We start from the raw sequence: 13,656 nt of genomic DNA on the forward strand, positions 1-13,656 counted from the left end.
TGAATTGGGAGGGTTAGTTATAAAAAAAAGATAATTGGCCTTACCTATGACTTAAACTAGTAAGGTTAAGTACGGAGAACAAGGCAGGTCTCTATTGCATCATTTCATGAGTATTATAGAGAATCCCACTATGTGTTGTCTAAGGGCTTACCATATACAGATGCAGTATCTTAGCACCATAGTGATGACACCTCAGTATATATATGGTTCATTAACTGGTTATTCTTAGTGCGAGTTTAATTTTGCATTGTTTAGAAGATGTTGCTTCTTGCATAGTAATAATAGAATTGCACTATGTTATGTGGTTAGATATCTACATTACAGTTTTATATATATGTTTATTCTAACATGTATGCAGGTGGACTACGCTTTTTAACTCAATGTGTACTAAGCCCTCTTTGTGTTGTGTTGCATGTTTGTGTAATTTTTAGGTGTTCAAGTTGAATAACTAGTGCTAAGGAAGACTATTGAAGTTACTTCCTGAAACTGAATTTGATACTTGTAAAGTTCATATGTTTGACCTAGGTGTCTTTGAATGATACTATTCATCATTATTGTATTGAACTCATTATGTATAGACATCTTTATGGAAATTTATTTAGACAATATATTCTTATATTTTGAGGTCTACAATTTGAGAATGATTCAATCATTGTACTTGTTCTTGTAATATGATGATAAAAAATAAAAAATAAAAAATTTCTAAGGTTCTTTATGTTTTTTCATGGTTTAGTTTTATCTTTGTTAGTGGATCATTACAAATAGACCCTGGCCCCCTAGTGATCCCTATGCGTCCACTAGTATCCTCTCATACAGATGAGGCATACTATAGAATGCAAGGTCGCAACCAAGTGTTCTCTCTACTCCCATCCTAGTCTGTACTAGCACTCAAGGCATGGGTGAGAAAAATCAATTATCTTATTAGGTTCATTTAAGTCAGTATTAGGTGTAATGTTTTCACTTATTAAGACAACTTACAATGAGTTACCCTAGTAGCCTCTTAGGGCCCTGGCCCCCATTGCAAGCCACTTCCTGACACTACAAGTAGATAACCTTCCCTAAGCTCATGGAATCATAAATCACAAAATCACCATAGTCCTATACAAGCGACTGAAAAAATACCAAAAGATAATCCACAAAAGAGCATCAAATCTCCATGAGCAATTGAAAAGCATCCATAGATAATCATGACCACAACAGTTCTATATTGGCAACTGAAAATGTCAATGATAATCACAATATCCATTAGTTTTCAACAAGCAACCAAAAAGTATCTAAAAGTAACATTGATCGAAGACTCCAAAAAAAATGGCCGAGTCAAAACATGTCACAACATGACATCATCAAGATCAAATAAACAATTCAATCCCATCAAGTGACTGGAAGTAATCCAAATACAATTGATCGATACTCATGAAAGGTTACATATGTCATTGATTACACAAGAAGATTAAATACAATATCAATCAGCATGCCATCACATAACCATGGTTGGGTTTAAAAAGATCGAGATCAAAGACATCATCATGACATCACAGTCATAACCCCTGGGCCTCTGGTAAATGTCCTATAATTGGTCAACAACTAGTCAACCCAAAAACCCCCAAAAAAGAAGCATAGAGATGTTGGCATTATGATACATTTTTGTCATTAGTACAACACTTATTGGATTCTGAATGCTTACCGAGCTCTCACTGGACATTCCTTTGTAAGCCAAGCTTTACCTAGTTCTTAGTGTTTACCGAGTGATCGAGGTGAACAAAGAAGTCAGTGTTTACCGAGTGATCGAGGTGAACAAAGTAGCCAGTGTTTACCAAGTGTTCGAGGTAAAGAAAGGAATCAGTTTTGACCGAGTGAAGATGTACTTAGTATTGACCGAGAACTTCGTGATAACCGAGCTCCTGAGGTTATCAAGGAAATTAATTTTACCGATCTTAGACGGTTATCAAGGAAACTAACTATCACCGAGTCACAAGGTTCTATCGAGTGTTTCCTTTGATCACCGAGCTATAGTTCAGATAGAAGTGTTCACCGAGTGACATCTCTTCTACCGAGTCTCCAGTGGTTACCGAGTTCAGAACTACTCGAAGTGTTTAGTATGGACCGTGCCTTCACTTCTACTGAGTGCATGACGATGCCGAGTAACGCAGTGGACGCCGAGTATCAGGACACCGAGTCAGTTCAGTGAACCCGAGTTTTTACCTTGGGCCGACTTTGTATAGAGATTTGCACTTGTTGTTTTGGCCGACCTTGCATGTATTGTTTATTTGGATGGTATATATATGCAATGTATTGTATCATTCAAATGTAATGGTAATGAATGAAAATGTGAAAGTGTGAAAGAAATACATGTGTGTGAAAGTATGTGTGCTGAGTTGTGAAGGTATTCAAAAAGGTCAAGTTTTGGAGCAAAAAAGTTTTATCTATCACATCAAGGTGAATCAGAGCATAGCGGATCTTATCAAAAATCAGTTGTAATCAGATCCACTATTTCATTCTAACAGGTGAATCAGTTTTTGTAAATCCTTTAACAAGGTAGACTTAACAGTCTTTTGTAAATCTCCTAACAGAGTGCATACTTTATTGTATGTTTGTAAATCCTCTAACAAGGTGGATCTAGCAATCCTTTGTGCTCCTAACAGGGCAGATCACCAGAAGTGGTCATTGTAAGCCTTAACCGGCCAACTTCATACTCCAGTAACGAAGCTTTGTGGGTTTCATCCCCACCCCAGTTTTACTTTCTATTTGGAAGGTTTCTGGGTCACCAAATCTATGTGTTCAAGTGTTGCAAATGATTTTGTTTCATGCTTACAGTAGGTTACTTGGATGAATGGTGAATATATCAGTATGCAGTTTTATTGTTTGAAATTTTAAAAGTTACTAATTCACCCCTCCCCTCTCAGTAACTTGTCATATCTTGAATATTTCCAACAAGAGAAAACACAATGCAAGCACATGGTTGGGTTTGTTTAAATTTGCATAGTTTAATTCCCCAAAGAATCTATTGATATTAAATCATTCTAACACATTTATGATTTAAGCCATTCTACCATCTTTATTAATTGATCATAATTAAATTAAATTCATTTAGATCAATATATATATATATATATAATTCACAATATAAAACCCCAAATCATTTTAATAATATCCTGATTAAAATTTAATTAAATATCATTTAAACTGAAATCCCTTAATTACTTAACTAAATTAATATTATTAACAAGTTACTAATATTAATTAACAACTTATTATATAAAAATTAATATATATATATATATAATAACACATTTTATAATACTAAAACAAAATTAAAAAAATATATATATATATTAATACTTACCTGTGCAGTACCTGCAATACACTTGTAGATTGCAATTGCAGCGTCGTCCCTTATATGGGAGGCCTGCCACGATAGTGGCCACCGTGCAGTCATTAATGACCACCGCTGGGGGGGGGGGGGGGGGGGGGGTGGGTGGGATGTGACTGCCCACCCCTCCCCAATTTCATATATAATTTTATTTAAATTTTTTTTTATTTATAAAATGATTTCAATAACCGTTTTTCTTTTAAAACGTTTCTCTAAAAACACTTTTTCAAAAGCGATTCGAATTTTATGAATATTTTTCACTGCATTTTTTAAACAAACATATACATATATGTATGTATATATATATATATATATATATATATATATATATATATATATATATATATATATATATATATATATATATATATATATATATATATATATATATATATTTGTGTGTGTGTATATGTATATATAGATATATACACATAGTTTTTTATCAAACATTACTGCATAAACATAGATATATATATATATATATATATATATATATATATATATATATATAAAGAGAACATATACCTAGTTTTAAACAAAAAGGGCTTTCCAATTCGATGAATTGAGAATTTCTCCTAAATATTAATTGTTCTCTAAATTTACCCATTAATTCTTTTAAATAGGTTTGTCCATAGCATCTGAAAAACCCTAGCCCCATAAATTATTTAGATCTATGCATGTGGGGTTTTCTCATATAGAAATTTAGCTACCCATGAGAAATGCATGCAACCAAAATATGAAAATCCTCAGAAAGCATTTAGAAGACACGAAGCAGATAGGAAATGCAAGAAGTGAAATATCACATGCAAAAATCACAAGTGTCTACCTGGACACTAATGCTAAATCACTTCTCCTCAAAATCTGCAAAGCAAGCTCCTTCCTTCTCCAATGTTCTCGGGTCCTCCAAACATGCTCCCCGAGCTTCTAGGAGTGACTAAATATAAATAACTCTCAGGAAGCACCTAGAATGTCTCTAGAAACAACCAGAAGGTGTTGACAACTAAGCATGAGTCTTTTCCAACCTTCCAGATGAGTCACAAGGTTGTAGACACCATGTGCTTAATTTGTGCACTAACTCCTATGTTGTTGACATACATGCATTCAAGAGGTACATTTACTCCTAGGTAAACTTGTAACTTTATTTTAATTTCTTTTATTATTTCTATTATTGTTATTTGTTTACTATTTTATTATTAATTTTAATTTCTTTTATTTAATTCTTTTTCTCAATTAATTCCACATTTAATTAATTAAAATCAAAGTATCAAAAGATCATGATACTATATTAATTTTTCCCAAAATAATTAAATTATTAATTAAATCTTTTAATTTAAGACTTAATTAGTAGAAAATTCACCATAGACCTCCAAGATAAAATATGAAAACCCATCACAAAACAATCCATACAAAAATAGTCTAAAGGGTTAAAATCACAAATTATGTCATCTGACACATTTGGAAGGTAAAATATCTCAAATACTTGTCCTACCTCTTTAGGAAAAAAGGGTTAAGGGTTTAGGATTTGGACTTGAGAATTTATCTCCCCTCTCTTACCATTGAGATAGTGTGATAGAGTACGCTCATCCTAGCAATTCAAGGAAGTCAATACCCGGTACCTACAACCTGCATAAAATCCATGCATGTACATACAATATATATATATGCTAAGCTAAATAGGCAATGGTAGGAAGCGGTGCATCATGTAGATCCCAACTAGCAGGTGACTACGACTCTCTTCCTTAACCACATCAGAAATGCCATACATAAGAAACAAACATGCACACCATACACATGCAAGTATGGGGTAAGTATCCATAAGAAAACACATGTAATAATAAACCATCTAACTAATCATCATTAATAACTGAAATAATGTAATAAGCATTATGCATACATGAAATATAGAGTCTAAGTAATCTCATCATTTATCAACTGAATCCATAGCACAATATTTGATAGTCTCAAAACAATGCTAGTAACCATCAACATAAAACTAATCTAATAGAGTTCGATCATGATAGCAAGAATGTATCTAGAAATATGTGAACGATGGTAGGCACTACATCCATTTCAATCTCCTATAATAATTTTAACAGAGGATTCATATGTGATAAGTACATACGAGGAGGGACCTTACATCCTTCCCCACTAACCTTTGACTTCCTCCTGGAAGTCGTACAACTAAAATGTTCATTCCAAGATAAACCTTCTCTAAACTTGTACCAAAATTTACTCCTATTAAAAGAATGATTAATAATTTACATACATATTTAGGGATGATAACATATTTACCTAATTATCATTACTAAAAGCGAAGTTCAAACCATAACTCTGATATGGTTATGTTGTTCTAGGGTCAAAAACTTCTTAAAACATATTGGTCACATAAAATAAACTTTCTAATCTATTATAGATATACCTATAGAGTCTCTAACAATAATAATATAATAAGATATTTCAGATCCCATATACCCACTCATCGGGTGACAGCTATACGAGACTCCCTCAAATGAGGTTTCTTATAATGTAACTTGGCTCTTAATTTAGGGTTAATCACTTTTCCTTTAGATTTTCTACAATATATTGATTCTTTAATAGGCCACAAAATAAGTTCATCTCTATACATGCACTTTTTGCATCTAAAAATCCATTTGGTTAACTCGTAACCTTAACCAAATTTATGTTGGGGTGTAATCTATTACTCATAATATTCAACAAATATTCACTGGTCCTATTCTTGAAATCTTGGGAGAGGGTGGGGCACAAATACTCTCACTAAAACCTCATACCCTAATGTTTTACATCCACTTAATTTCTAGGAATCCCTTTGGTAGGCCCATCATCTTGTCACTTTGCCAACAAAATTTAGAAGTACCTCACAATTTAAATTCAACATCAAGGATAAAACATCCAATGCAAAAGTTTGGAATAAAAGAAATAAATAGTGACCACAATAGTCACATTTTAATCAAGAAATAAAGACATGACCTAGAGGCAAATAGAATCATCAATAATATAGTTTGGTTAAATAACCCCACGTCACATTGTTGGAAAAATAAAGAACATTAAAATACCAACATCTAAAATTAGAAAAATAAGGAGATAAATACAATTACTTACAAAATTTTCATTATTGACATAATGTGGCCATACCAAGGTCTCTAAAGGAAAGGAGAAATCTTAGGTCCTCTAATAATATTACATGGATCTTGAACTGAAATTAGATGGTGGTCTAAAGACCATGTCACTCAACCTATGATTGATCCCACATACTAACTACATACTTATCTTCATCGACATGACCTTACGATTAGGGTTTACTATGCAAAGGGGTTTGGCCTAATCATAACTCACTCAAAAGTACAAATGCAAGGATATTAATATAAGTCCCCTTTAATCCTCTTGTTGTTACATTGGTTTCTTTTTAAATTATCTAACAATGTGGAAACTTCAGTGTCATAAATGACTTAAAATTTCATCCTTAGGTTGTAGGTTTGCAACTACATATGTATGAACCCATTATTAGGATGTTGTCAATGTTTAGTTATCCACTCTTACAACCATCTCCTTGTTGATGATATAGGTCATCGTCATTGTTCTTATCATGCCTTATGGCTTAAAATCTGCTTATTACTTAACTCTAATACCTGAACCTTTAGTTTGTATTAGGTTGATGACCTCATCACAACTTCACTTTCTCAAATTTGTAGGGTTATAATTTATCTAATCATTTCAATCTAGAGTCTATGAGCATTTTCTTGATAGTTAAAATTTTGTATTAATCATGCTTTATACAATAAGCTTGTTAACATAAGTAGACTTACATAACCCTAACTCAAAATTTTGCATCTTCCTGCCATTTAATTTGTAGTGCCTACCCTCGTTCATATCTTTTCTGGACATTGTTGTTGTTATTATCAGACTATGATAGACTAGTTTTATGTTGATAGATTAGTGGTATTGTTTTGAGACTATCAGACATTATGTTATGGATTCAGTGGTTACATGATGAGATCATTTAGACTTTACATTTCATGTATGCATGATGATCATTATATTGCTTTCAGTTATTGTTGATGATTAGTTAGATGGTTTATTATCTCATGTGTTTTATTATGGATACTTGCCCCATACTTGCATGTGTATGGTGTGCGTGTTTTCATATTGTATGGCATTTTTTATATGGTTAAGGAAGGGAGTCATAGTCACCTGCTTAGTCAGGATCTACACGATGCACCACTTCCTGCCATTGCCTGTTTAGCTTAGCATTATATATATTGTATGTACATGCATGGTTTTTTTGCAAGTTGCAGGTACCGGGTATCGACTTCCCTGAATTGCCAGGATGAGAGTACCCTATTATACTATCTCAATGATAAGAGAAGGGAGATAAATTCTCAAGTCCAAATCCCAAACCCTTAAACCAATTGTCCTAGTGAGGTAGGACAAGTATCTGGATATTTTACCCACCGAATGTGTCGGATGACATATTTCATGATTATTAACCCTTTAGACTAATTCTGTGTGAATTGCTCTATGATGGGTTTTTATATTTTATCTTGGAGGTCTATGGTGAATTTTCTATTAATTAAGTCTTAATAAATAGATTTAATTAATAAATTAATTATTTGAGAAGATTAATATAAAATATCATGGTCTTTGATATTTTGATTATAAATAATTAAATGTAAATTAATCGAGGAAAAAGGATTAAATAAAAATAATTAGAAATTAAAATTAATAATAATTATAAATAATAATAAAAGTAATAAATAAATAATAATAAAAGTTATAAAAATTAAAATGAAAGTTATAAAAATTTAAATAGAAATTATATAAAAAGTAAATTGGAGTTATAAGCTTGCCTAGGAGTTAACACACCTTTCTATTTCTCTTATGTCAACAACATGGAGGTTAGTGCATCAATTAAGCACATGGTGTCTACAACCTTATGATTCATCTAGAAGGTTGGAAAAGACATATGCTTAGTTGGTGACACCTTCTAGCTATTTTTAGAAGCATTCTAGGTGTTCCTGAGAGCTCTTTATATTCAGGCATTCCTAGAAGCTTAGACATAGCATTTGGAGAGCATTTGGAGCATTGGAGGACTCAGGAATTCTGAAGAAGGGAGGAGCTTACTCTGGGGGTTTTCTAAGGAAAAGCGAATTAGCATCAGAATTCGGGTAGATTCTTGTGATTTTATTTATGCTATTTCCACATCTTGCATTCCCTTTCTTCTTCGTGTCTTCCATATGTCTTCTGAGGATTTTCCTATTTTAATTGTATGCATTCTCAATATGGGTAGTTAAAATTTATTTGAGAATCTTTTATGCATAAATCAGAAAAGAACACGAGGCTAGGGTTTAAATTCATAGCCAAATCCATTAGATTAATATTTGGATAAATTTGAGATTTAAGTTTATAGGAAAATTCTGAAAATTAGAATTTTTTAAATAAACTGTTTATATTTTTGAATTTGCATACACATATATATGTATATATATATATATACATATATATATATATACATATATATATATACATATGTATATATACATATATATATATATACATATATATATGTATATATATGTATATGTATATATATATATACATATATGTATATATATATGTATATACATATATATATATACATATATATATGTATATACATATATATATATACATATATATATGTATATACATATATATATATACATATATATATGTATATATATGTATATGTATATATATATATATATATATATATGTATATACATATATATATACATATATGTATATATATATATACATATACATATATATACATATATATATGTATATATATATATGTATATACATATATATATGTATATATATATATGTATATACATATATATATACATATATGTATATATATATATATATACATATATATATATATATACATGTATATATATACATATATATATATATATACATGTTTATGTGATGTGATATTGATTATCTTTGCATGTATATATACACACACACACATATATATGCCTTTATATATATATATATACATATATATATAATTTCATTTAAAAATCGAATATCATACCATTGATCGATTACGTTTTAAAAATGTTAAACTTTGCTAAAATCGAAATCGTATATAATAACTAGCGAGTTGAAATCACTTATGCAATTTAAAAAAAAGTAATATGCATAAAATGGGGGGGGGTGGGGGGGACGAGACCCGCACCCCCATGCCCATTGCGGCCACAGTGTACTGGCTATCGCAGGTACTACGATGGCAGGGGTACACAGTACTCGCTGACATCACAGGCCCTGCAACCGCAAGGTTCTGCATACCATCGGCAACATATAATTATATATATGTGTTATAACAGTCATTTCATATGAAATTGATTTTCATTGTTATTAAATTTCCATATGTTATATTGTATCAATCGAAATTATTAACTCGATTTTATAAAATGTAATAATAATAATTATTTATATATTTATATATTTATATATGTATGTGTATATATATATATATATATATGTAATATGTAAATATGTTATTAATAAATTTGAATTATTAATTGATAGTTTGGTGGGGGACATTTTCAAACAAATCTTATAATTTGAAAATAGATTTTAGACCTATTATGGAAAAATTTTATTCATCCAAAATAGTACATGGAAAAACGTACAAAATGTTCCTCCATTCATTCTCCAAACTTGGAAACATAAACTGAGACCTCTACATTTCAATTCAAGTATGTAAATTTAGCAAAACCAAAACATGTGTTTGCATTGTGTATTCGTTATGCTATTGTTTTGGGTTTTGGGTTTTGGGTTGACTAGTGTTGATCAGTTATAGGATGTCTACTAGAGGCTTGGGGGATTATGTGATTGTGATGTCATGATGATGTTTTAAACTCGATCTTTATAAACCCAACCATGGTTATGTGATGGAATGCTCTATGTAATGTTTGTAAATTACTGATTGTTATAGTTGAGATTCTTATGTATGAGACACTTGACTTAACCATTTTTGGTTCTTCAATCAGTTATCCTTGGTTATTTTTCTAGTCGCCATGATGGGACTGAAATGTGGATTTATTCTTGATGATGTCATGTTGTGACATGTTTTGACTCAACCATTTTGGAGTCTTCGATCAATATGATTGAGATATATTTTGGTTATTGAGAACCAATAGATACTTTTGATTATCAATGATACTTCAATTGCCAATAGAGAGCTGTTGTGATCATGATTTTCTATGGATGTTTGTTCATGGAGATTTGATACTTTTATGCATATTTGATGATTTTTATTATGGATTATCTTTTGTGATTTTGAGATTTATGATTCCATGAGCTTAAGGTAGGATATCTGCATGTAGTGTCAGGAAGTGGCTTGCAATGGGGGCCGAGGCCCTAAGAGGCTGCCAGGGTAACTCATTGTATGTTGGATTAATAAGTGAAAACATTCACACCTAATACTAACTGAATGAACCTAAAAAGATAAGTTTTTTGGTTCTTGCCCATGCCTTGAGTGCTTATATAGACTAGGATGGGAGTAAAGAGAACGCATGGTTGCGACCTTGCATTCCATAGTATGCCTCATCAGTATGAGAGGATACTAGTGGCCACATGAGATCAGTATGGACCCGTAGAGTTTAGCTAACTGCTAGGGTAACTTGTACGTGATAAATGCGATGACACTTTCCCGCTTGCATAGTAGGTTCCTACATGTCTTTGTGTGCCTCTGGGATTAGATGTCAATTTTGTGTTTGGAACTTTTGAGTTAGTATACTTTTAGGATTCCTGGAGTTATAGAGATTTATGCTATGTGTTATTGGATAGCCTATTTGGGACTTGAGATTATCTCCTCAGCACAGTGGGAGTGGACCACTTAGGTACCACGCGGTCGAGTGGTAGTGTTTTTCCACTCTTATCATTTGAGATTTATTGAGACATCATGGCTGATGCGTCCTTCATGATGGTGGATATGTATCCTTTCATTGATGATTAGCATATGTTAGATGATTTTATCTTATGCTTTTATTTGCATGTTAGATTACTTTCTGCATATGATATAGTATATGTTAGGAGTGACATTCCTACTATGTTAATAACAATGATCTCTTCGATGATTTTGGAATGTTATGCACGGAGGGATGGCTAGGGCCCACGATGGTCTAATGATGTTATTAAGGATTGGGAGGAACCGTGCACTTAGTTTATTATGTTTGATCTTTATGATGGATGTATATCTTCTATGATCATGTATCATGTGTATCATGTGATTATCTTTACTTTGATGTATCATGGATTAGAGTAGGATGATGTATCTTATTTCACATATGTATATTCTTTTAAGCTTTTCATACCCTGTGACATGTACAGTGGATGATTGAGCATTTGGAAATGTAATGTATGAATATTGGACTTATCAATATTATTTCATGTGGTTGTTATATTTGATGGAATTCAATAATGTTAGTTGATTTAGATGTAATTCAACATTAAGGGATATTTAAAGAATGTAATTAGTTGTGTATGTTATGATTACTTTTAGATGAACATTGTTATTGCTTCCGTTATGGTACATAAGTTATATGTGGTATTTATTTTCATATTTTAAAAAAAAAATGTTACCAAACTTATTGAAATTCTAGGTTAATTCTTTGGATCCCTTGGCGAGGCATTACATAATTTCCTTTCTTACCACTATATTTTTAGATAGATTTAATCCCCGATTAGACTTCCACTACTCATAATAGAACTAATATTCTTTTATTCTTTAAGTGTTCCTATCTAACTCATTTGTTCAATAGCTTCTCATGTTAGTAATCCTATCATTTGAGGTTTCCAAAGGTTACCTACAAATTTCAATTGAGTTTTTTTGTTATCTTTTTTTTTTTATTAGGATCATTGGAACAATATATTTTAAATTTCTTAATAGCTTAGAGGTAACCCAACAACTTGGTAATGTGGTATACTCTTCAAGTGTTACCTTCCTATTTACTCCCCATTCATTTTATCTATTCAATATTTCAACTCAAAGGTGCAAAACTAAATTATGAGGATTGTAGATTTCCCTTACTTATGTTGTAATGTCTAAATCAATACCAATCTACTTGATCACTTCCATATTTGATATGAACTACAATTCCTCCACAAGTGATTAGGTTAGACAAAATCTGACTTCTACTAAATATGATGTGAAACACTTTCTCTTGGATTACTAGGTTATGTACTCATTTCCACTTATAGGATTAGCAAATGTTTTAGGGTTCTTAACTTGGATTTCCCCAAGGTGAACGTGTTTAATAATATTTGAAATTATTTATGGGATCATTGTCTACCTTAATATAAATGTAATTTTCTTGCATCAAATAAACTTGTTTTCTAAAAGTCCTTAAGACTAATTTATCTAATATGGTTGACCATTTTCCATCTGTTAATATCCATTTCAGGTTTCACTTAGGTTTAGTCATCAATATCATTATTTAGGAAGAATACATTAGCTTCTTTAAAATTCTGCAAGACAAGTTCCTTGCTTCATATAATAATATTTAAATGTCCACACTTAGCATGGACCCATTATTGCCCAAGTGGTAGAAAACTAAGCTCTGATACAAAAACATCATGCCCAAAATTTGGGGGCAAAAACACACCAACAAATTTTCTTTTTAAATTAATAATCCACTATATAAATAAATACTACATTGCAATGATTATGAGAGGTAGACATCAAATTAAGAGTGAGTTTCAAATACATATAATTAAGACGCAGAGTTGACATCTCCTCAAACTATATGGGATTCGAACATCTGAAGTCCTAATGCTATAGAAGCACTTAGCTCCAATTGAGTGAGTTGATCGATAAAAAATTTAGGTTTGAGTTGCAAGGGTACAACATCAATTATCTACTTAATCATAATTTATAGACTTTCAAAACATTAACATTTAGTGATTATCAAATTTCTATCTCGAGCCCTACATATATTGGATTGTTGTTATTATTATTATTATTATCAAACAACATCTTTATTCTATATAAATATCATAATCTAGTCATTGATTCATAGTTTGACATATACTAACTTGAAACACTATTCATTTACATACCTATTCAACTACAAACCCTAACCCTAATTCGCAACTTATGTCCCATTTAATTATTTACTATCTAGAATAGATTCAATTTAGATAGCTATAAAGAAATAATTCCAAAAATAATACTTGAATTGTATTTTACTATACCTTATCCATAATTTTTA

The sequence above is a fragment of the Cupressus sempervirens genome, chromosome 2 (genome assembly GCF_028749045.1).
Source record: "Cupressus sempervirens isolate cs-2001-9-10 chromosome 2, ASM2874904v1, whole genome shotgun sequence".
NCBI classification, from domain to species: Eukaryota; Viridiplantae; Streptophyta; class Pinopsida; order Cupressales; family Cupressaceae; genus Cupressus; species Cupressus sempervirens.